The sequence below is a fragment of the Mustela putorius genome, unplaced genomic scaffold (assembly GCF_011764305.1).
Source record: "Mustela putorius furo isolate JIRA1106 unplaced genomic scaffold, ASM1176430v1.1 tig00001215_pilon_pilon_pilon, whole genome shotgun sequence".
Classification (NCBI taxonomy): Eukaryota; Metazoa; Chordata; class Mammalia; order Carnivora; family Mustelidae; genus Mustela; species Mustela putorius.
In genome coordinates, this window is record NW_025421638.1 from 659002 (window position 1) to 682319 (window position 23318).

Genomic DNA, 23318 nt, shown 5'->3' on the forward strand with positions numbered 1-23318 from the left:
GGGAGCGCCTGGGTGGCACAGTCAGTTAAGTATCCAACTCGTGGTTTCAGCTCAGGTCATGATCAGGATCCTGGGATCAAGCCCTAGGTCAGGTCTCCATGTTCAGTGCAGAATCTGCTTGAGTTTTTCTATCCATCTCTCCCTGCCTTTCATGCCCACTTGCTTGCTCTCTCTCTAAAAAAAGATACATTTTTTTAAAGCATTTTGGACTAATTCAGTGCTCATGCCTAGTATATTAAAATGTTTTACATTATTAATTATTTTTTATCACTAGTTTATAAGATGATTTTTTAGAGCCTTAAGTTTCTGATCATGGGGGTACCTGGGTGGTTCAGTGGGTTAAGCCTTTGCCTTTGGCTCAGATCATGGTCTCAGGGTCCTGGGATTGAGCCCTGCATCAGGCTCTCTGCCCAGCAGGGATCCTGGTTCCCTCCTCTGCCTGCCTCTCTGCTTACTTGTGATCTTTATCCATCAAATAAATAAAATCTTTAAAAAAAACTTCTGATCATGTTTATAACTTATAGGTGTTATTCTCATTGCATCTTAGAATATATAAAATATTACTTATTAACAATGGAGTTATGTACAGAGTATGCATTTGAGAGCTAGGCCCTGGCTGTCTGATGCTGTTTTATACTTCTGTGATGAGAAAGGAAACAGTGTAAGGGAAAGAATGTTTCATTGGGAAACTCAAAGTAGGTTTCTAGAAAGAAATCAGCAAACCTCTTGCAGTTATGGTATCCACATTGATAAAAGACTAATGATCATTATGTATCTTTAATTTTTTTATTTTTTCTGAATAGTACAATAAATTAGAGGAGTTGTGAAATTCCTACTTGTTTCTTTTATTTTAGTATTGAAGAAAATTATTATTTTTCCATAATTTTCTACTATTAGAATTGAGACCAGATGCTTTTACACAATCATGTCTTAGAGAAAATCAGGATATTTGAGAATGTAATGTATTTTAAAATTTTAGGATTCAGAATAGAAATTTTGAATTTGGAATGATAGAATTCATGGTAATAATGGTAAAATTACTCTAAGAATTTTGAAAATTATTGCAATATCTATATCCCTTTGGATATATCCAATAGATATATCAATTTTTAAGTATTTTGATAATTTATAATAGCTGTGAATACTGAGTTGACTATTCATTCTAAAACACTTGAGGCATACTGTGCTGTGCAATAATTAATTTGCTTCTCCTTCCTTAAAGAAAAACTGTTTCTACCTTTATTCCTGAAATTCAAACATTTTCTGGGAATTTTTTTCTATTTTTTTTCAGGTGACAGTGGCCAATCTTAGTCATTAGTCATATATATCAGAAAAAACAAAAAACAAAAAAAAATACACAACCTCTCCACTATATACCTTTTTTTCAGTCCAGAGTCATTTAAGTTCATTTTTGATGCCAAAATACCAAGTTGTACCATATTCATGAATAGCTCACTACATTGTTAAATTTTATTTTACATTTGTTTTCCCTATAGAATTATTGCAAATAAGTATATTTGAGGCTTCAAGTAACAAGGCTTACCCTTTGATCATAGTTTTCCTTATGCTAAAATACATGGCATTTGAACTGCTTATTCTTTTCAAGTAACACTTTTTGTACTTGCTAGAGTAACTGCTTCTGAATTAATTATGCCTGCTATGAAAAAAAGAGCCTTAAATTATAAAGCATTAATCTTACACCTTTCAGAAATAAATCATGTTAAATGACATCTATTGAAAACCCAGACATGTAGAATTCAGATTAATATTATACATAATGCTAAAAATATATTCTCCTAAAAAGCCTAAGTCAAGTATTTGTATTCTGTCCATTTTTTTTTTTAAGATTTTATTTATTTATTTGTCAGAGAGAGAGAGGGAGAGCAAGCAAGCACAGGCAGACAGAATGGCAGGCAGAGGCAGAGAGAGAAGCAGGCTCCCTGCCGAGCAAGGAGCCCGATGTGGGACTGGATCCCAGGACGCTGGGATCATAACCTGAGCCGAAGGCAGCCGCTTAACCAACTGAGCCACCCAGGCATCCCTGTCCATTTGTTTTTTTCTCAATTGTACTTACTCAGGTGTCCCAAACCCTTTAAAAAAATAGCTTAAATAATTTTTTTAGCAAAAATGTGGAAAAAAAAAGTGACAAAAATGCAATTTACACCTAATTTCTCTTTGAAATGAATGATTCTTCTTAACACACTGTAATTCTCCAAGAGTAGCTGGAGGGCACACTTCCTCATTTTAATAGTATTAAGTATTTATATCAGTTTCTTTCATATTTGTAAGTATCCAAAAGTGGAAGGAGAAGCAAAATAAACAGCACTGCAAATGTACAATTAATTATTTTAATTAAGACACTTTGCAATCCTTATATATAATCTTAGTTTTATGATTATTATTACTAGCTTTTACATATCATTGTTAGCTTTTACAAATAAAAGTGTTGGTGCTAATTCTAAAACCACTTTCCAATATCAGATTATATATCTGAATACCAGAAAATGATGATGAAAATGTTTAAATAACATTTAAGGATTGAAACGAATATAGAGATATTGCATGCTTATGGCAATATAGAAAGTGAGTCAAGCAGAAATACTGGAAACATATTTCATATGATGAAGTCTGTGAAAACACCAAGGAGCATATCCCTTTTATTATAAACATATATACTGAAAATTAAGGTAGTTTAAAAAATTAAAGCTCTTAAAACTTAAAATAGTTTCAACTGTAAAACTTTGTGGCTGAATGACACCAGTCTTGATTTATAGCCATTTAGCTCTATGAACAAAAGAAGCTGTTAACTGACAAATGGTTGTATTCCAAACTTTTAAGTCAGATGTTAGCTTCTTTACAGTTCCCCAGAGAAGCAAATGGTTAGCTTATAAAAACTAATATGTAACTATATATAGTTATATATATTTATATATACTTATTTATATAGTTATATATACTTCTGAGGAAATAGTGTACACTTGTAGAAGAGGATTTGGTTAATCTAATATTTTAATAAGCATTAATTGAAAAATAATCATTTATTATATAGTATTTATAATTCTTATCAAAAACAGTATGTCTTGATACTATTCTTTCTCTTTCAGTTTCTAAAGCTATGCAGACTTCTCAACACTATCTCAGAACTCTGAACAAACCAAAAATAAGAATGAGACATTATTGGTAATCAACTTTATTATTCTGCTGGTTGTCTCATTAAATATTTAAGTTTTCAATACATGCATATATTAATATTGTATGACAGTCATGTTTTTAAATTTTTAATATTATTTGTGACAGTTTTAAATGTTTTAGCAATATATCTGATTGGATCACCTTCTAGAGTCAGTTATATCATAGCAATTGCCTGAGAAACATATCTTATAATCCACTGAAGCCCAGGTACACCTCTTTGTTTCTGAAGTGAATCTCCAGTTTAAACAATACAGCATACAGAATTTGCATGTATATCCATCAGAGAAATAGAACTAGAGTTTTCAAATTTAGTCATATTTATAATCTGAGACTTTTATTTATTTATTCATTTATTTATTTATAATGATTTTGTTTATTTGTCAGAGAGAGAAAGAGAGAGACAATAAGCAGGTGGAGTGGCAGGCAGAGAGAGAAGCAGACTCCCAGCCCAGTGGAGCCCGATGCAGGACTCAATCCCAGGACTCTGGGATCATGATCTGAGCCAAAGGCAGATGCTTAACCAACTGAGCCATGCAGGCATTCCCAATATGAGACTTTTAAAACAATTTTTAAAACAGTATTTACTATGATTAAGCATCTGTATTCTATGGTTTCCATAAAATAATTATAAGGTTGGTGTCTTAAACAATGCAAATTTATTATTTTACAGATCTATAGATCAGACATGAAAAAATGAGTCTCCCTGTGTTAAAACCTAAGTGCTGGTATTGCTTCATTCCTAGCTGGAGGCTTTTGGGGAAAATCATTTCATTGTTCCAGCTTTTTGAGGCTGGCCATATTCCTAAACTCCTGGCCCCTTCCTCCATTTTTAAAGCCAGCAATGTTAGATCTTTATAAATATTCTGCCATCATCACATATACTTTAATTATAGCCAGGGAGGACATTCCTTTTCATAATCTATATAATTAAATTGGGCCCAGATGGATAATACAAATAATACAAATCCTTAATCTTTTTTTTTTTTAAAGATTATTTACTTTAGAGAGAGAGTGTGTAGAGAAGGGACAGAGAGAAATTCAAGCAGACTCTGTGTTAAAGCATGGAACCTGGCATGGAGGTCCAGCCCATCACCCTGAAGTAACAACCTTAGCTGACATCAAAAACAGGACACTAAATGAATGAGCCACCCAGGGGCCACCCCCCAAAAATCCTTAATCTTAAACACATCTTCCCTGTAAGATAAAACATTCACAAATTCCTAGGCTTAGGGATTGGATCTCTTTAGGAGGCTATTATTTTGCCCATCATTAGTAGATTTACCCACTCTATATCTATTGATGAAAAGCCAACTAATACTTCTTGAAAAATGAAAAACAAAATCAAAATCTGAAAAATACAATATTTTAAAAAGACTGGAGTAATTCATTACCAAATGGACTCTGTCTTTAGGGAGTTTTTATTTTAGTGGGATAGAGTATGAACCATAAATCAAATAAATCAAATAAATGCATACTGTGATTCTAAATAGTGAAAGTGGCATAAAAATATACAGCTGTGTAAGAGTATAGTGAATGTTTCATCTAAGGGGGAACTAATTTAAATAGTGTACTTACATAAGGTATCCATGAAAAATTGAAAGAAAAAACACAATGAAGTCAGTCATCAGATGAGTCTTCAGAAGACATGGCCAAAAATATTCTGCAAGTTGAAATGAAACAGTGTTTAAAGAAATATAAAAAGAGCAGTGCTCCTGAAGCATGGTAGGCAAGAGGAAATATTGTACAAAATTAAGTTTGGGAGATATTTATATATAAAAATAAGGATGTCAGATTGGAAACAGATATATTAAGTCAAAGATCAGAGATGGAGATGGTCTCCAGCAAAGGGTTGTTAATGCGAGCCTTGAGATGGCTTTCCAGGAGGATCCAAGATGGAGGAAAAATGAGGAAAAATAATAAACAGGATAGTGCTATATCTAGAAAGAAAAATGAATAAATGTTTCAAAGAGTGATCAACCGTAATTACATGGGAGATTAACCAACACTTAAAATAAGAGATTCTAAAAATTGATAAACATACTTTAAACATTTTAGTTTTACTTAAATATTCATTGATGTGGTAGACAAAGTTTTTACTTCCATCCAGCTCATTAATAAAACTGGAATGTAAATGGAGAATGATTCATGACTGTTTTCAAAGAGGTTTCTGCCATTTATAGTTGTAATATTCACACCTAATGCTATAACATATATTTTCTGTAGCCTTTCCAAACTATTTGCATTAATGCAAAAAATCTTTTCTTCTTTACAGTATTATTTTATCAATTTATGTAATAAGTATAATTGACACAATAGGTTTGATACATAACTTGATCACTGTTGAAAGCAGACATGTAAGGTTATTAAATTATAGAATAGGGGTGCCTGGGTGGCTCAGTGGGTAAAGCTTCTGCCTTCAGCTCAGGTAATGGTCTCAGGGTCCTGGGATCCAGTCACACATCTGGCTCTCTGCTCGGCAGGGAGCCTGCTTTTCTCTCTCTCTCTCTGCCTGCCTCTCTCCTATTTGTGATCTCTCTCTCTGTCAAGTAAATAAAATCTTAAAAAAAAAAAAAATTATAGACCAGGAATGCCATGAGCTGTTGTTAGTGGGCTGGTTTTATAAGAAATTTGGAGAATGTCAGTTAATGAAATGAGTAGGTAAGTGAAGGGTAAACAAACTTGTAATACGTACCAGAAGTTAATGTTAAATGAATACAACAATCACTGCAGGATGGTTTAAAGAGTTATACCTAGTCATCACTTAAAACTAGAGAAATCAATCAAGTTACTATTAATAAAATGTTCAGCAGAGGATTAAGTAAATTACCAAAGTCAAATTTGGCATAGTATTGGGGTGTCTGGGTGGCTCAGTAAGTTAAATGTCTGTATTTGGCTCAGGTCACTACGTTTGTATCTTTAGGGTAAATACCCAATAGTGCAATTGCTGGGTCATAGGGCAGTTCTATTTTCAACATTTTGAGGAACCTCCATGCTGTTTTCCAGAGTGGCTGCACCAGCTTGCATTCCCACCAACAGTGTAGGAGGGTTCCCCTTTCTCCACATCCTCGCCAGCATCTGTCATTTCCTGACTTGTTGATTTTAGCCATTCTGACTGGTGTGAGGTGGTATTTCATTGTGGTTTTGATTTGTATTTCCCTGATGCCAAGTGATATGGAGCACTTTTTCATGTGTCTGTTGGCCATCTGGATGAAGAGTGCACAGGAAAAACAAATCCCTGTGGTAATTGGCTTGGAAAGTGAGAGCGGGTGAATTTTGTGAGTTCTTATTACCAGTGGGACTTAACGATCTGAAATTTTAAAAATAAGTGTGTTTGACTCTGGGAGAGCTCAGAGGCTGCTCTTGGAGAAAAAGCAAGGTAAATAGCCTGGGGATATATAGCATAGAAAAAGTCATCTGAAGAGCTTGGAGCACATCCCAGAGAGACAGTGTTCTTAGAGAGAATGCTATAGGAACAAAGGAACTTGCTGATGCCATTTTCCTTTCCCATCCCTCTGCATAAACACAGGGCCTCATGCAGAAACAAATACAGTGACCACACTTGCAACAAACTTGCTTATACCAAGCCCTCTAAAAAGAAGAACATCCTGGGGCGCCTGGGTGGCTCAGTGGGTTAAGCCGCTGCCTTCGGCTCAGGTGATGATCTCAGGGTCCTGGGATCGAGTCCCGCATCAGGCTCTCTGCTCAGCAGGGAGCCTGCTTCCCTCTCTCTCTCTCTCTGCCTGCCTCTCCATCTACTTGTGATTTCTCTCTGTCAAATAAATAAATAAAATCTTAAAAAAAAAAAAAAGAAGAAGAAGAAGAACATCCCTTTTCAGTTACACTTGCTTCAGGTGCAGCTTTGTGGGCCTCATCCCCAAAAGAATGGCCTATATCCCTGCTCATACCATGTTTCCCAACATGGCGGTTTTTTGGGGTGTCAGTTCCAGTGAGAGTGGCAACAGATCTCATTTCACAAATAGGTGAGGGGATACTTGGTTAAAACCTGCCACATTTAGGCCAGGAATCAAAATTATCCACAACCAGCAGAGAGTCTGCAGACAACTGGCCTGAAAGATAAAATGGCCAAGACAAAACAGAAGAGCATAAGCACCACACCTCAGAGACACTCCTGGAAGTGTCAGTTCCTAGGGAACAGGGAACACTATACTGTGGTATACTACAGGACATCTTCCTCATAAGGCCATTACTTTGAAGCACAGGAGACATAGATAGAAATAGGCACAGAGTCTAATCTTATTGGCCATGGTCTTCTCCCGTCCTTATATTTGGGATAAATTCCTCAGTTTTCTCATTTTATGCAAGTGTAACAGATATAGTAACATTCCAGATAGAGAATTGAAAGTAATGATCATAAGGATACCCACTGGACTTGAGAAAAGAGTGGAAGACATGAGTGAGACCCTTAACACCTAGATAAGTAATAACACAGCAGAGAAAAAAGTTTCAGTAAATGAAATGAGAAGCATGCTTGATGGATTGAATAGCAGGATGGAAGAAACAGAAGAATGAATTAATGACTAGAAAATAAAAGAAAGTAATCAAACTGACTTTAAAAAATTACATAAAATGAGATTAGAGAGGGAACACAGTGACTCTGTCAAACATAATAATATGTATATTATAGGAGTCCCAGAAGAAGAGAGAAAAGGGGGAAGAGAATTTATTATACAAAATAATAACTAAAAACTTCCATAACCTGGGGAAGGAAATGGTTATCCACATCAATAAAACTCCCATCAAAATCAACAAAAGTAGACCCAAACCAAGACACATTGTAATTAAGCAGGTAAATTATAGTGATGCAGAAAAATGTTTTAAAGCAGAAAAACAAAAAAATGGTAACTTATAAGGGAAAACCTATAAGGCTGGAAGGAGATTCTTCAACAAAAATGTAAGTCAGAATGGAGTGGCATGATATATTCAATGTGCTGTAAGGAAAAAAAAAAAAATGAAGCCAAGAATAGTCTTTTCAGCAAAGCTAGCATCCAGAATAGAAGGAGAAATAAAGAGATTCCCAGAAAACAAACAAACAAACAACAATAACAACAAAACCTAAAGGATTTCATGACCCCTAAACCAGCCCTATAAGGAATATTAAAGGGGATCTTAGAGTGGAAAGCTAACATCAAGTTTAATGGGGGAAAAGGTATGCTTTTTCCCTTAAGGTTAGGAACAAGTCAAGGATGTCCACTCTCACAATATTTATTAAACATTGTTCTGGAACTCCTAGCCACAGCAGTCAGATAACAGAAGAAAGAAACGTCATCAGAATTACAAAGGAAGAAGTAAGCCTTGCATAATTTGCAGGTGACATGATACTCTGTAGAAAGCCCAAAAGATTCTACCAAAAAACTACTAGAACTGATTTAAAGAAAAAATTCAGGACACAAAATCAATGTACAGAAATTTATTGTAGTTCTATATACCAATAATGAGACAGCAAAAAGAGAAATTAAGAAAAAATCTCATTTACAAGTATACCAAAAATAAGATACTATAATACAATATTACCTTATATATTATTATCTTCTATATTATATCTTATTACTATCTTATATTATTTTGTAGATAATATAATACCTTATTTTTGGTGTGATTATAAATGTACCATTTTCTTAATTTTTCTTTCTGTTGCTTCATTATTTGGTGTATAAAACTGCAATAGATTTAATCTGCACATCTCTGTATTGATCACTAGCATAATGCTGATTGAAAAAAAGGATTCCCAGAAGACAACATAGACTATCAAGATTGTCCTCTTTGTAAGTTCAAAAAAAAAAAAAAAAAAAAAAAAAACTTCAACATATTGTGTAGTTAAACAAATACGCATGATACAAGTTAAAAAATGATTTTTTTAAGCATTTGGATTATGTTCAATCTGAGAATGATATCTGGATGAGACTGTAGGGAAGACAAAAATGTTTAGTATTGGCAGCATTCTGGATTTGAGAGTTAAATGGTAGCTATTATAACTAATTATTTGATAGTATATTTAAATAATAAAAATAGATACATAATCAGTTTTTATAGTACAGTACAAAATTATTTTTTTCTAATTCTGAGGTCTATAAAATATTATAAAAATAACAAAACCTGGTAATTTAATAGGAGATGATAATAGAAAACTAGTTAGTTTTATATGAGGAGTTCATCTCAAAAAGGTATATTATGGTCCAGTAAACAAATACTATTCTGAAGCTGTGTTGTGTGCAGGGGTGTGTGTGTGTGTGTGTGTGTGTGTGTGTGTGTGTAAATGATATTTTGGAGGAGTATATAGGTGTATGTGTATGTATAAATGTGAAAAAGTAGTCTGATATGGGCAATATACAGCAAACTCATATAATTCAATTATTTTTAACACATGTGTGTTTATTTTTAATTTAAAAATTTTTTAAAAGATTGTTATTATTTGAAATAGAGAGCAAGAGAGAGCATGAGCAGTGGGAGGAGCACAGGGAGAAGAAGCAGGCTCCCTGTTCTAGAAGATAATTCAGTATAATGCTCTCAAATGTATACACTATGACACCACAATTTTGCTACTGGAAATAGAACCCAACAATAGTCTCATAAGAGTACTTGAGAAAATATCAATGGAGAGAGTCACCTTTGTTTTTGGTGACAGTGATATATTCAAAGCAATATTCAGGTTCAATCAATGGGAAAGTGTAAAAGGAAAATATCATTCATGCAAAAAGTGACAAGGTTTTGGGATTGAGCCCTGCCCCATGAAAGACTCCCTGCTCAGTCCCCCCACCCCTGTTTATACTCACTCTCTTTCTCTCTCTTTTTCTCAAATAAATGGGTGAAATCTTAAAAAAGAAAAAAAGAAAGTAAATACTTTTGATAATAAAAGAGGAGGGATTAAGCAAACCAGAGTAATAGTTTTGCATAAAACTGACAAATATATAAAAAGATGTTACTAAGGTAGGGTAAGCCTCTAAGTATAGTTTTTCTTGTCATGGTGTTGCATCAAGGAAGATGAAGCAATGAAAAAGTTTCTCCTCATTAGAATAGTCTTAAGTTTTTATAACATTTAATAATAGTAAGTAATATCTTTTGGGCATTCCCTTATTCATGATACTGATCTATGATATTTATATTTATTACATAATTAAATTTTATTACAACACAATGAAAATATGATTATTCTTAATTTTATTAGAAAATAGAACTTCAGAAACTTTAGCATGCTTAACTTCATGCAGAAGTAAACCACATTCTGACTTTCCATGTTGTACTGTTAACTATCAAATGAAAACATTCATATTACAAATTCAAAGATAAAAAGTTATTTATCTGAAAAACAATCTTTTGTTACCAGACAAGTGCCCATCAAAAATGAATACCACTCCATTTTCTTTGTTCTCTATAGTATTTGAATTTCTAGTATTTTACACATCTTACCTTTTAACTTCTATCAATGTTTTGGAAATATTTTTATTTCTATCATAACATATTATGATATCCATAGTTCCTTATTAAATCATCTTGGTCAATCTTTACAATGAAAATATGAAAGTGTTATCAGCCTTTTTATATAACTACAGCTCAAAGAAATTTTTTTTTTAAATTTATTTGACAAACAGAGATCACAAATAGGCAGAGAGAGAGAGGAGGAAACAGGCTCCCTGCTGAGCAGAGAGCTTGATGCGGGGCTTGATTCCAGGACCTTGGGATCATGACCAGAGCTGAAGGCAGAGGTGTTAACCCACTGAGCCACCCAGGCACCCCTCAAAGAAATTTTAACTAAGATCATACTACTAATAAATGGTAATGTATCAAGATAAGAAATTAATTTTGATAATTCAATATGTACTCTTACATTATTCTAATGTTTTTAGATTAAGCCAGCAATTTAAAGAGCTCTTATGCTAGAAGATACTTTCTCTTTTTGAAATTTATAGAAATAATAAAATATTGAAAGTTCAAAACATACATAAAATATTTTTTAGCAGGGAAATTATGTTCTACAAAATACAAGACTTTTACATCCACATGAGCTTACAACATTCCTGATCTCAATCCAAAATAAGGATATCTCAAGTGCCAATGTACAAATATTCTCAGAATTTCTAAGTAAAGCAAATAAAGATCACATTTCTAGACTTATATATGAAGATTAGTCATTTGAAATGAATCTCCAATGGAAGTTTTTAATATTCATTTTATGTGTATTAGAGCTTATTATTATAAACAGATATAAACCCAGAACAGTATATTTGTTGAAATATAATTAGGATATATTACTATATGTAATTGAAAATGAAAATCACTGGAATTTCACTTGTTTTCATATATATAATAATTTCCATTTTTTAATATTAAGTGATTATTTTACTAATGATTTTAACTAGAGTCACTATGAAGAAAAAGAGTTCCAACCAGTCTCAAAACAAAGACTTTTTTTCTTTATTCTTCAGGTGTATCCTAGAAGGGATGAAAAGAGACAAATGCAGGGTTGTGTGGTCAAGAGCCAGTTAAATGATATTGATATTTAACTTAATTGTTATGAAAATATAAATACCATGTTTATCTATATTTTAAATATAATTCAAGACAATAAAATCAAATTCTGCATTAAAATTTATTATATACTTTGATTCAATTTAAATGTATATACAAGGAAATAACATGGCCTTTTTTACTCTAAAATTACACAAATATTTAAGTATTTTAAACAGGAGTCTTTTTCTCTGTTAAATGGCATACTGTTCCATAAGCTGTTCTTTAAATACTATATATATAGTATGTGTATGTGTGTATGTATATATGTGTGTATATATATAGTATATATATATAATTATATATGTCATATATTATATGTATAATATACAATGAATTTCATACAGCATTTCATATAGCATATTATTGCTGATTCAAGAGTTTTAATATGAAATTTAAAGTGTTAAATTCTTTTTATAAAGTTTAAGGACTAAAAAGCTAAATAAGAATTTCATAGTTGTGGCACCTGGGTGGCACAGTCAGTTGGATAAGCATCCAGCTCTTCTCAGGTTGTCATCTCAGGATCCTGAGATCAAGACCTTCTTTGTTCAAGCTCTGTGCTCAGCATGGAGTAAGCTTAACACTCTCTCTCCCTCTCCCTTTGCCCCTTCCACTTGCACTTTCTCTCTTTCTCAGATAAATACATTTTTAAAAAAAAGAAGAAAAAGAATTTCATGGTTGTGAATTAGGAAGCTAAAAACATAACTCAGTCACAGTAAAAGAGGCATTTAAACACAAGCTCTCATAAGGAATATAGCTGAGAAAAGAGAAAACTTCTTTCCTGTATTCTAATTGACTTAAATATATTTTGAGTAATGAGACATTAAGTTTGTTATCATTAAAATGCCTAATTCAGTTAAACATTAAATTTCACTTGAAATTTTTTAAACTATAAAAAATTTATAAGAGTAGTACAACAAAAATCTTCATCTTCTACACAGATCCACAAATTTTTATTTTTTCTACTTTTGCATTATTTTCTGCTTCATAGATATTTACTTTCACACATATGGGCTCTCTATCTATAAATTCTTTTTGTTTCTATGTGCCATGAAGTTATACATAAAAAATACTATCAATTACTCAAGATGAAATGTAAAGTTTAACCCACAGCAATGCATAAAACAATAATAACAAAAAGAATCTAGAACAAGAAGAAATGGAGAAAACTTGATACTGTTTTCTGTTGTGACTACACTAATTAACATTTTCGCTAGCGGTGAATAAAGATTCCTTTTTTTCCACATCCTTGTCAACACTTGTTACTTCTTTGATAGTGGCCATTAAGACAGGTGTGAGGTGCTATATATTTTGTGGTTTTATTTGGACTTCCCTTATAGTGACATTTCATGTGTCTGTTGGCCATCTGTAGTACTTCTTTGGGGGAAAAAAAGTGTATTCAGGTCTTCTTCCCACTTATTAAGTGGATTATTGTTGTTCAGGTGTGTGAGTTATTTATGTATTTTGGATATCAGTACCTTATTATGTACATTATTGCAAGTATCTTCTCTCATATAGTAAGTTGTCTTTTTATTTTGATCGTTTCTTTTGCTGAGCAAAACTTGCTTACATTTGCTTTTGTTGCCCTTGCCTGAGGAGACACAACAGTATATATGTTAGGATAATACATCTTCTGTAAGACTGATGTCAAACAAGTTATTGCCTATGTTTTCATCTAGTTTTATGGTTTCAGGTTTTGCATTGAGGTATTTAACCCATTTTTAGTTCATTTTTGTACATGGTATAAGAAAGTGGTAGTTTTCCCAATACAATTTATTGAAGAGACTGTCCTTTTCCCATTGGATGTTTTTGACTTTCTTTGTTGTAGATTAACCATATAAGTATGGATTTATATCTGGGCTATCTGTTCCATTGATCTATGTGTCTTTTTCTGTGCCAGTATTGTAGCGTTATGGTAACTGCAGCATTTTAGTATAGTTTGAAATAAGGGAGCATGATGCCTCCAGCTTTATTTTTCTTTCTCAAGATTATTTTGAAGAGTTCTGAGTAGTACAGTTGGATGGGTGCCTAACTCTTGGTTTCTACTCAGGTCATGGTCTCAGGGTTGTGAAATTGAACCCCAATTTGGGCTCAATGCTCAGTGCAGTCTGCTTGAGACACTTTTCCTCTGTGGTTCCCCACCCCTACTCTCTCTCAAATAAATAATGAAAAGTCTTTAAAGAATGCTTTGATATTTCAAGGTCTTCATGGTTCCATACATATTTTAATTTTATTAAAATTTTGTAAAAAATTATGTTGGTATTTTGGTTAGTATCACATTTGAATCTATAGATTGCTTGGGGTAGTATGGATATTTTAGCAATATTTTTTCAACATGTGCATGGTATATTTTTTCCATTTGTTTCACCTTCAATTTCTTAATGTCTCAGTTTTCAACATATAGGTATTTCATCTTTTTGGTTAAATTTATTCCTAGGTAATGGATAAAGAAGATGTGGTATACGCACACACATACACAAACACACACACACACACAAACACACACACACACACAATGGAATACTACTCAGCCATCAAAAAACTGAAATCTTGCCACTTGCAACAATGTGGATAGAACTAATGGTATTATGCTAAGTGAAAAAAGTCAATCAGAGAAAGACAATTATCATATAATGTCACTCCTCTGTGGAATTTAAGAAAGAAAACAGATGATCTTTAGGCAAAAAGAGGAAAAAATAAAACAAGATGAAACCAGAGAGGGAGACAAACCATAAGAGACTCTTAATCATAGGAAACAAACTGAGGAATGCTGAAGGGGAAGGGGGTGGGATTATCAGGTAACCAGGAGATAGACATTTAAGGAGGGCATGTGATATAATGAGCACTTGTTATTAAATAAGAGTGACGAATCACTGACTTCTACCTCTGAAAACAATAATGCATTTATTTTAATTAATTGAATTTAAATTAAGAAAATGAAAAAGTAAAACATTTATTAGTTGTCTTACTTTTTTGATGCAATGGTAAATAGAATTGTTTTGTTTTCTTAATTTCTCTTACTGACAGTTTGTTACTTATGTGCAGGAATGCAATTACAATCTGCAACTTTGAAACAAAGACTGTAAGATGAGATAAATCAAACAATTAATTGCATAATGATATGGGATGAATCCAAAAAGAGAATATAACAGTTCTAAATATCTAGGTGCTCAATATGGAAGCATCGTATATAAAGCAAATATTAACAGACAGAAATGAAGACATTGACAATAATCCAATAATAGGGGACATTAACACCAACTTACATCAATGAATATATCATCCAGACAGAAATATCAGTAAGGAAACATTGGACTTAAAAGATGTGTAGACCAGATGGACTTACTGATACACACAGAACATGCCATCTAAAAAGTAGAATACATTTTCTTCATATACATATGAAACATTTTCCAGGATAGCTCAAATTTCAGGCTAAAAGACAAGTCTTAATAATTTAAAAATACTGAAACCATATCAAATAATTTTTTTCCAAATACAGTGTTATGAAACTGAAAATCAATTGCCACAAAGTGGCACCAAAAAAAAAAAATGTAGAGGCTAAACAACATGTTATTAAATAACCAATGGACAACAACAACAACAAATCTAAGAGGAAATTAAAAAAAAATACCTTGAGACAAAAAAAAAAAAAAATGGAAACACAACACTCCGGAATTTATTAATGCAGCTAAAGCATTTCTAAAAGGGAAGTTTATAAAATTACAGGCCAACCTCAAAAAACAGTAAACATTTCAATCTAACCTTAAACCTAAAGGAAATAAAAGGAGAACAAAGCTCAAAGTCTGTAGAGGGAAAGAAGTAAGATCAGAGTGCAGATAAATGTAATAGAGACTACAAAAATAGAAAAGATCAATGAAACTAAGAGCTGATTCTTTGAAAAGATAAACAAAATTCATATACCTTTCATCAAACACAAGGAAAAAAAAAAGAACACTTAAGTAAGATGAGAAATGAAAGAGACAAAGTTACAGCCAACGTCGCAAAAATAAGAAGGTTTATAAAAGACTATGCAAGACAAAAAACTGGACAATCTAAAAGAAATGGATAGATTCCAAGAAACATACAGCCTTCCAAGACTGAAGCAGAACCAAGTAGAAAATCTGAACACATCAGTTACTAGCAATAAAATCGAACCTATAAACAAAAAGTGCCTAACAGGGGCACCTGGGTGGCTCAGTGGGTTAAACCTCTGTTTTTGGTTCAGGTCAGGATATCAGGGTCCTGGGATCAAGCCCCGCATCAGGCTCTCTGCTCAGCAGGGAGCCGGCTTCCCCCTTTCTCTGCCTGCCTCTCTGCCTACTTGTGGTCTCTCTCTCCCTCTGTGAAATAATTCAATAAAATTCAAAAAAGAAAAAAGTGCCCAACAAACAAAGGTCCAGGATCAGATGGTTTCTCAAATGGATTCTAAATATTATATTATATTATGTTATATTATATTATATTATATTATATTATATTCATTTAAATAGTAACTACTCTTTTCAGGGTAGGGGAGGTCAGGGGAGGTCAGGGGAATGGAGAAACAAAATATTGAGCATTAGGAGGGCATGTGATGTAATGAGCACAGGGTGTTATACACAATTTATGAATCCCTGAACTCTACTTCTGAAACAAATACTATGCTATATGTTAATTAATTGAATTTAAATAAAATAAGTAAATAAATACTACCTACTCTTCTCAAATTAACCCAAAAAACAAAAGGAATGCATCCAAACTCATTTTTCAAGGCCAGCCAAAACTAGACAAAGACATCACACACACAGACACACACACACGCACACACACGTCCCTGTGCTAGGCCAATATTCCCAATGAAGAGAGATACAAAAGACCTCTACAAAATATTAACAAACTAAGTAAAACAAGACATTAAAAGAAGCATATACTCTAATCAAGTGAGACTTATTCTACTTGGGATTCAAAGATAGTTCAATATCTACAAATCAACTCATAGATATATATCACATAAAGCATTAAAATATATGATCATCTCAATAGATGCATAAAAAGCATTTGAGTAAATTCAACATCCATTTATAATAAAAACTCAATGATCACAGATCTGTGCCCCTGGGGCTAAAAATACATTATATGTTTATAAAAAAATTTTTATATAAAAAAAAACTCAGTGAAGCAGACATAGAAGAAACATACATTAACATAGTAAAGGCCATATACAATAAACCCACAGCGAACATAATTTTCAGTGGTGAAAGCTAAAAGGTTTTTTGGGGTTGTTTGTTTGTTTGTTTGTTTTTGTTTTTGTTTTTTTCCTAAGATCAGGAACCAGATCAAGATAACCACCATTGATACTTTTATTGAACATAGTACCAAAGATCTAGCCACTAACAGAAATAAATTTCATCCAAATTGGCAATTAAAAAATAAAAGTCACTGCTTGCAGTTGACATGGTATTATATACAGAAAATCACAGTGCCTGGGTGTCTCAGTTGGTTAAGCAACTGCCTTTGGCTCAGGTCATAATCCTGGGGTCCTGGGATGGAGCCCAGCATCAGGCTTCCCTTGCTCCACAGAGAGCCTGCTTCTGCCTTTCCCTCTTTCTGCCACTCTCCCTGCTTGCTCTCTCTTTTTCTGTCAAATAAATAAATAAAATCTTAAAAAAAAAGAAAAAAAAAAACCAATGATTCTACCAAAAAGCTATTTGAACTAAAAAAAAGTTCAGTAAAGTTAAATATAAAATTAAACAAAAATCTGGTGTGTTCCCACACACTAATGACAAACTAGAAGAAAGAGAAATTAAGTAAACCATCCTGGACTTTGTTGCTTAAGTAGGCAGGAAGATGGAATAGGAGGAAGATCCAGAGCTCACAGCATAGCATAGACACACCAACACAACATCTCTATCCCAGTAACCAACTCTGAAAATACCTGAAGGCTGGCATAATAGTCCACCTACAGTTAATTGTAAGAGAGGGCCATATCAAAAAACGTAGGAAGAGTAGAGACATGGTTGGAAACCAAGCCCCTGGCAAGACTAACCATGAAGGAAAGGATATAACTGTCAAAGAGAACCATCCCATGTATCCATTGACAAGGGAATGTATAAAGATGTGATACGTGTATATGTATGTATGGAATATTACTGTCACAAAAAAGAATGAGATCTTGCCCTTTGTGATAACATGGAGAACCTAGAAGTTATTATGCTAAATGAAATAATTCAGACAAAGAAAAATACCATATGATTTCACTTATGTGTGGAATTAAAAGCAAACAAACAAATGAACAAACCAAAACAAATAGACACATAAATACAGAGAACAAACTGGTTGTTGCCAGAGGGGAGGAAAGTGTAGAATGGGTGAAATAGATGCAAAGGATTAAGAGGTAAAAATGTCCAGTTATAAAATAAGATAGAGAGTAGAGATGAATAGTACAACATAGGGGATATAGTTGATAATACTATAGAATAAATGGTGACCCTGTGAGTACACCTATTATGGTAAGCACTGATTAATGCATAAAAGTGTCAAATCACTATTTGTATACCTGAATTAATACTGTATGTTAGTTATGCCTCAAGAAAAATAAGAATACATAAATAAAAATGAGACAATCCTATTTACAATTCCAACAAAAGAATAAAATACCTAAGAATGTATTTAACCAAGAATATGTAAGAGCTGCACCCTGAAAAATATAAGATATTGATAGAGGAAATTGCATATGAAACAAATAAGAAGGATATATCATACTCATGGATTGGAAGAATGAATATTATGAATATGTTCATACTTTTTAAAGCAGTCTACAGATTTAATACAATACTCAAAATACCAATAGAATTTTTCACAAAATTAGAACAAATAGCCTTAAAATTTGTATGGAATCTTAAAAGACCCTGAATAGCCAAAGAAATCTTGACAAAGAAAAACAATGTTGTAGGTATACATAGTAGGTATACATAGTAGTAGGTATACATAGTACTGGGACAAAAACAGACACATAGACCAATGGAATAGAGGGTCTAGAAATAAGCACTATGGTCAATCTACAACAAAGGAGGCAAGACTATATAAGGGGGAAAGACTCTCTCTTTAATAAATGTTGAGAAAACTGGACATCTACATGTGAAAGAGTGGAACTGGACCACTTTCTTACAACATATACAAAAAGAAACTAAAGATGGATTAAAGACCTAACCATAAGACCTGAAACCATAAAACTCCTAAAATAAAAGATTGGCAGTAAACTCCTGGACATTGATATTAGCAATATTTTTTGGTTCCGACTTCTCAGGCAAAGACAATAATAGTAGCAATGAACAATTGGGACTATATCAAAATAAAAGACTTTTTCTACAGTGAAGGAAACCATCAAGAAAATGAAAAGACAACCTACTGAATGGAAGAAGATATTTTCAAATGATATATTTGATAATGGGTTAAAATAAAAAAATATATTAAGAACGTCACACTCAACACAAAGAAAAACAATCTGATTAAAAAGTGGACAGATAACCTGAATAGGCATTTTTTCAAAGAATATCAATAGATGGCTAAGAGACACGTGAAAAGATGTTCAATGTTACTAATTATCAGAGTGATGTAAATCAAAAGCACAATGAAAAATCATCTCATGTCAGTCAGAATAAAGAGTATTATAAAGAAAAAATAACAAGCATTGGCAAGGATATGAAGGAAAAGGAAGCACTGTGGAAAAGGAAATTGGTGCTGCCATTATGGGAAGAAACTATGGAGGTTGTTCAAAAGATTAAAAAGAGGGGCGCCTGGGTGGCTCAGTGGGTTAAGCCGCTGCCTTCGGCTCAGGTCATGATCTCAGGGTCCTGAGATCGAGACCCACATAGGGCTCTCTGCTCAGCGGGGAGCCTGCTTCCTCCTCTCTCTCTGCCTGCCTCTCTGTCTACTTGTGATCTCTCTCTGCCAAATAAATAAATAAAATCTTTAAAGAAAAAAAAAAGATTAAAAAGAAACTACCATAATATTTAACAATTCTAGTTTCTGGGTATTTATTAAAAAAGACCCCCCTCCATGTTCATTGCAGGATTATTTACAATAATAAAGATATGGAAGTAATCCAAGTGTGTCCAAACAGATGAATCGAAAAAAAGATGTGATACACATAGACCCAGGAATATTTCTTAGTCATAAAAATAAATGAAATCTTGCCATCTGTGACAACATGGATGGACTTAGAACATATCATTCTAAGTGATATAAGACAGAAAAAGACAGATACCATGTGGAACCTGCTTCAGATTCTCTCTCTCCCTCTGCCCCTCTACTCCTCTGCTAGCTTGCTCTCATTCTTGCTCTAAAAAATAATAATGTAGATGTTTACATATACAGCATAGGGAAGATGGTAAATAACATTATAATGACTTTGTATGGTTATAGATGCTATCTAAATTTATTATAATCACTTCATAATGTATATAACTATTGAATCATACCTAAAACTAATATTATATATCAACTATACTTCAAAAGAAAAAAATCTCAAGTTAATAATTCAAACATTTTATTTTCCTCAGGAAAAATTAAAAACAGATTTTCAATAATATGCTTCATTTTAATGTCACTTGTAGTCTAACAAAGAGCCAGAGTATTCATGTATTTTGAAATGTTTTTGAAAGAATGGGTCTCTATAGAATTACTTTCAATCAAATGTAGATTATTTCAAATATTTTAAATTTATTTTATCTTTTAATAAACATACATTTACATTTAAGTTAATGTGTTTTTATGTGGCAGAACATAATGCGTTTAATGTGGCAAAAAACTACCCTGGCTCATCAGTAAAGAAGGCAAACTGGCATATTTAACTGAAAAAGTCCACATGTTGAAGAAGTAGCCTATTAGTGTTCAGTCAAGGCTTCAGCTTCTTTCTGCATATCTCTCAGCTCTGAGTTTGCAGTTTTAGTCTTAGTCTGAAGTAAAATGCACTTTTTCAAATATATGATGTTATACAGAGGAAAAAACGCTATCTCTTGTTTATTCAGCAACAATCTCTTATCAGAAAATAAATGAAGAATCTGAGATCTCTCTAGAATACTTCTCCCATCTACTTGGCCTGAATTGAGCACATAATTATCTGAAATAGTCCCTTGTTGAGTGCAATGCCATGCTCCAATTCTCTTAATTCTGGATTCCTTAAATGAATCACAAGCAAAGCAAAGGGCTTATACTTAAGAATCAGTTCTGACTTTGGATAGGGGTAGAAACCTGCTTTTTAGAGAAACATGTTTTGTGTGGTCAGAGTACATAAGAAAATGAAAACAGAAACTACTAATGAAATGGAAAGTGGATACTTTTCAGGCAATGGAAGTGTGTTTTATAGTTTCAAAAATTAAAATCACTGATCAAAGTTTTCAGAATATTTTTTGAAAAACAAACTTTTTGAGTTATCCCTAGAAATTTCATGATGGGTTGCAATGCTTTAATGGGTATTACTATAATAACACCATATGCATAATTATTTAATGGATATAAACACAAAATATATAGATTATTATAAAACTGGGAAGGGGCACAGGTACTATTTTAAAGGAAGCACAGTGCCACATTAGGAAAAAGATTTGAATCTTGGAGCTAGTAAACCTGGATTCTTGTCCAAGATCAAAAATTAACCAGATTTTTCTTCTCCTCCTTCTCTTTAAATTAGTGTATTAAGGATGCCTGGGTGGCTCAGCTGGTTATCCTAAAAATATATATAAATCCCAATCTGTAAATAAGTGTGCTAGACTCCAACTTCAAACAAGTACACTAAAGAAGTCTCAGTCATTTGAATATTCTGAAACTGCAAATAAGGGAAATGAGAAAATAAAATCCCATATACCTAACAAAATGTAAAATGTAAACAACATACATAAAGGTTGCTATGATCACTGAAATTTGGCTAAGTTAAGGAAAGAGAGTGCTGATTATTATTGATTTAGGGTAAGTGAACAGAGACAGGAATTTTATAGACTAGATTGCGTACTCAGAGGGGAAAAAAAATATGTCCTGTTTGGTATAATGCAAACAGAATGTTTGGGCTGGCTACAGGGGTTTTCCTAAAGTTATCTGCCACTATAAAATGACAGCACATATGGCACTAAAAGGAGATATATGTACGTTCATATGGCAAAGTGGCATTGGATATAGTTCTCAATGAAGACATAGCACACTCATTTTCTTTGCGAGTAGCAGCTTATGTTATGACTGGAAAAGCTAAACATAAAAGACAATCAGCTTTACAGCAACTATACTTGATCAATGAAAGATGAGTAAAAGCATATTAACACACACTCCCAGGAAGATTTTCTGCCAATAAGAAAGAGATCTATACTTAAAGTCAGAATAGTGATTAAAGATTTTTCCACAGACAAAATTAGCTCTATTTTTGAAGCACACAAAATCATTTCAAGAAGATCACAGTTGATAATTAATTGCTGGGAAACAACCACAAGTGAAAAAGTTGAATTCTGAAATAAAGTATAAGTGGAATAAAACAAGAAAGGATCTTATTTTAGTCAATGTAGAATACTCTATAACATATTATATATCAAATAACAGTTTTAAAATATATAAACTAAAAATTGTTTTAAGTAGTAATTTATAGCAGCAGCAAAATAAGAAAACATATTCATAGCAGTTTATATATACAACAAGTAGATATGGTATATACACATATATATGCTTATGTGTGTATTTATGTATATGTCTGTATATGATGAGCAACTGAGGCTACATGTGATGAATAAGTAAATCTCACAAAGAGAAGTTTTTAAGTATTTTAAGCCATGTTTTACTTATTTATTTTTTATTTTTTATTTTTATTTTTATTTTTTTTTACTATTATTGTTTCTTTTTTTTTTTTTAATTTTTTATTTTTTATAAACATATATTTTTATCCCCAGGGGTACAGGTCTGTGAATCACCAGGTTTACACACTTCACAGCACTCACCAAATCACATACCCTCCCCAATGTCCATAATCCCACCCCCTTCTCCCAAACCCCCTCCCCCCGGCAACCCTCAGTTTGTTTTGTGAGATTAAGAGTCACTTATGGTTTGTCTCCCTCCCAATCCCATCTTGTTTCATTTATTCTTCTACCCACTTAAGCCTCCATGTTGCATCACCACTTCCTCATATCAGGGAGATCATATGATAGTTGTCTTTCTCTGCTTGACTCATTTCGCTAAGCATATATGCTCTAGTTCCATCCATGTTGTTGCAAATGGCAAGATTTCATTTCTTTTGATGGCTGCATAGTATTCCATTGTGTATATATACCACATCTTCTTGATCCATTCATCTGTTGATGGACATCTAGGTTCTTTCCACAGTTTGGCTATTGTGGACATTGCTGCTATAAACATTCGGGTGCACATGCCCCTTTGGATCACTACGTTTGTATCTTTAGGGTAAATACTCAGTAGTGCAATTGCTGGGTCATAGGGCAGTTCTATTTTCAACATTTTGAGGAACCTCCATGCTGTTTTCCAGAGTGGCTGTACCAGCTTGCATTCCCACCAACAGTGTAGGAGGGTTCCCCTTTGTCCGCATCCTCGCCAACATCTGTCATTTCCTGACTTGTTGATTTTAGCCA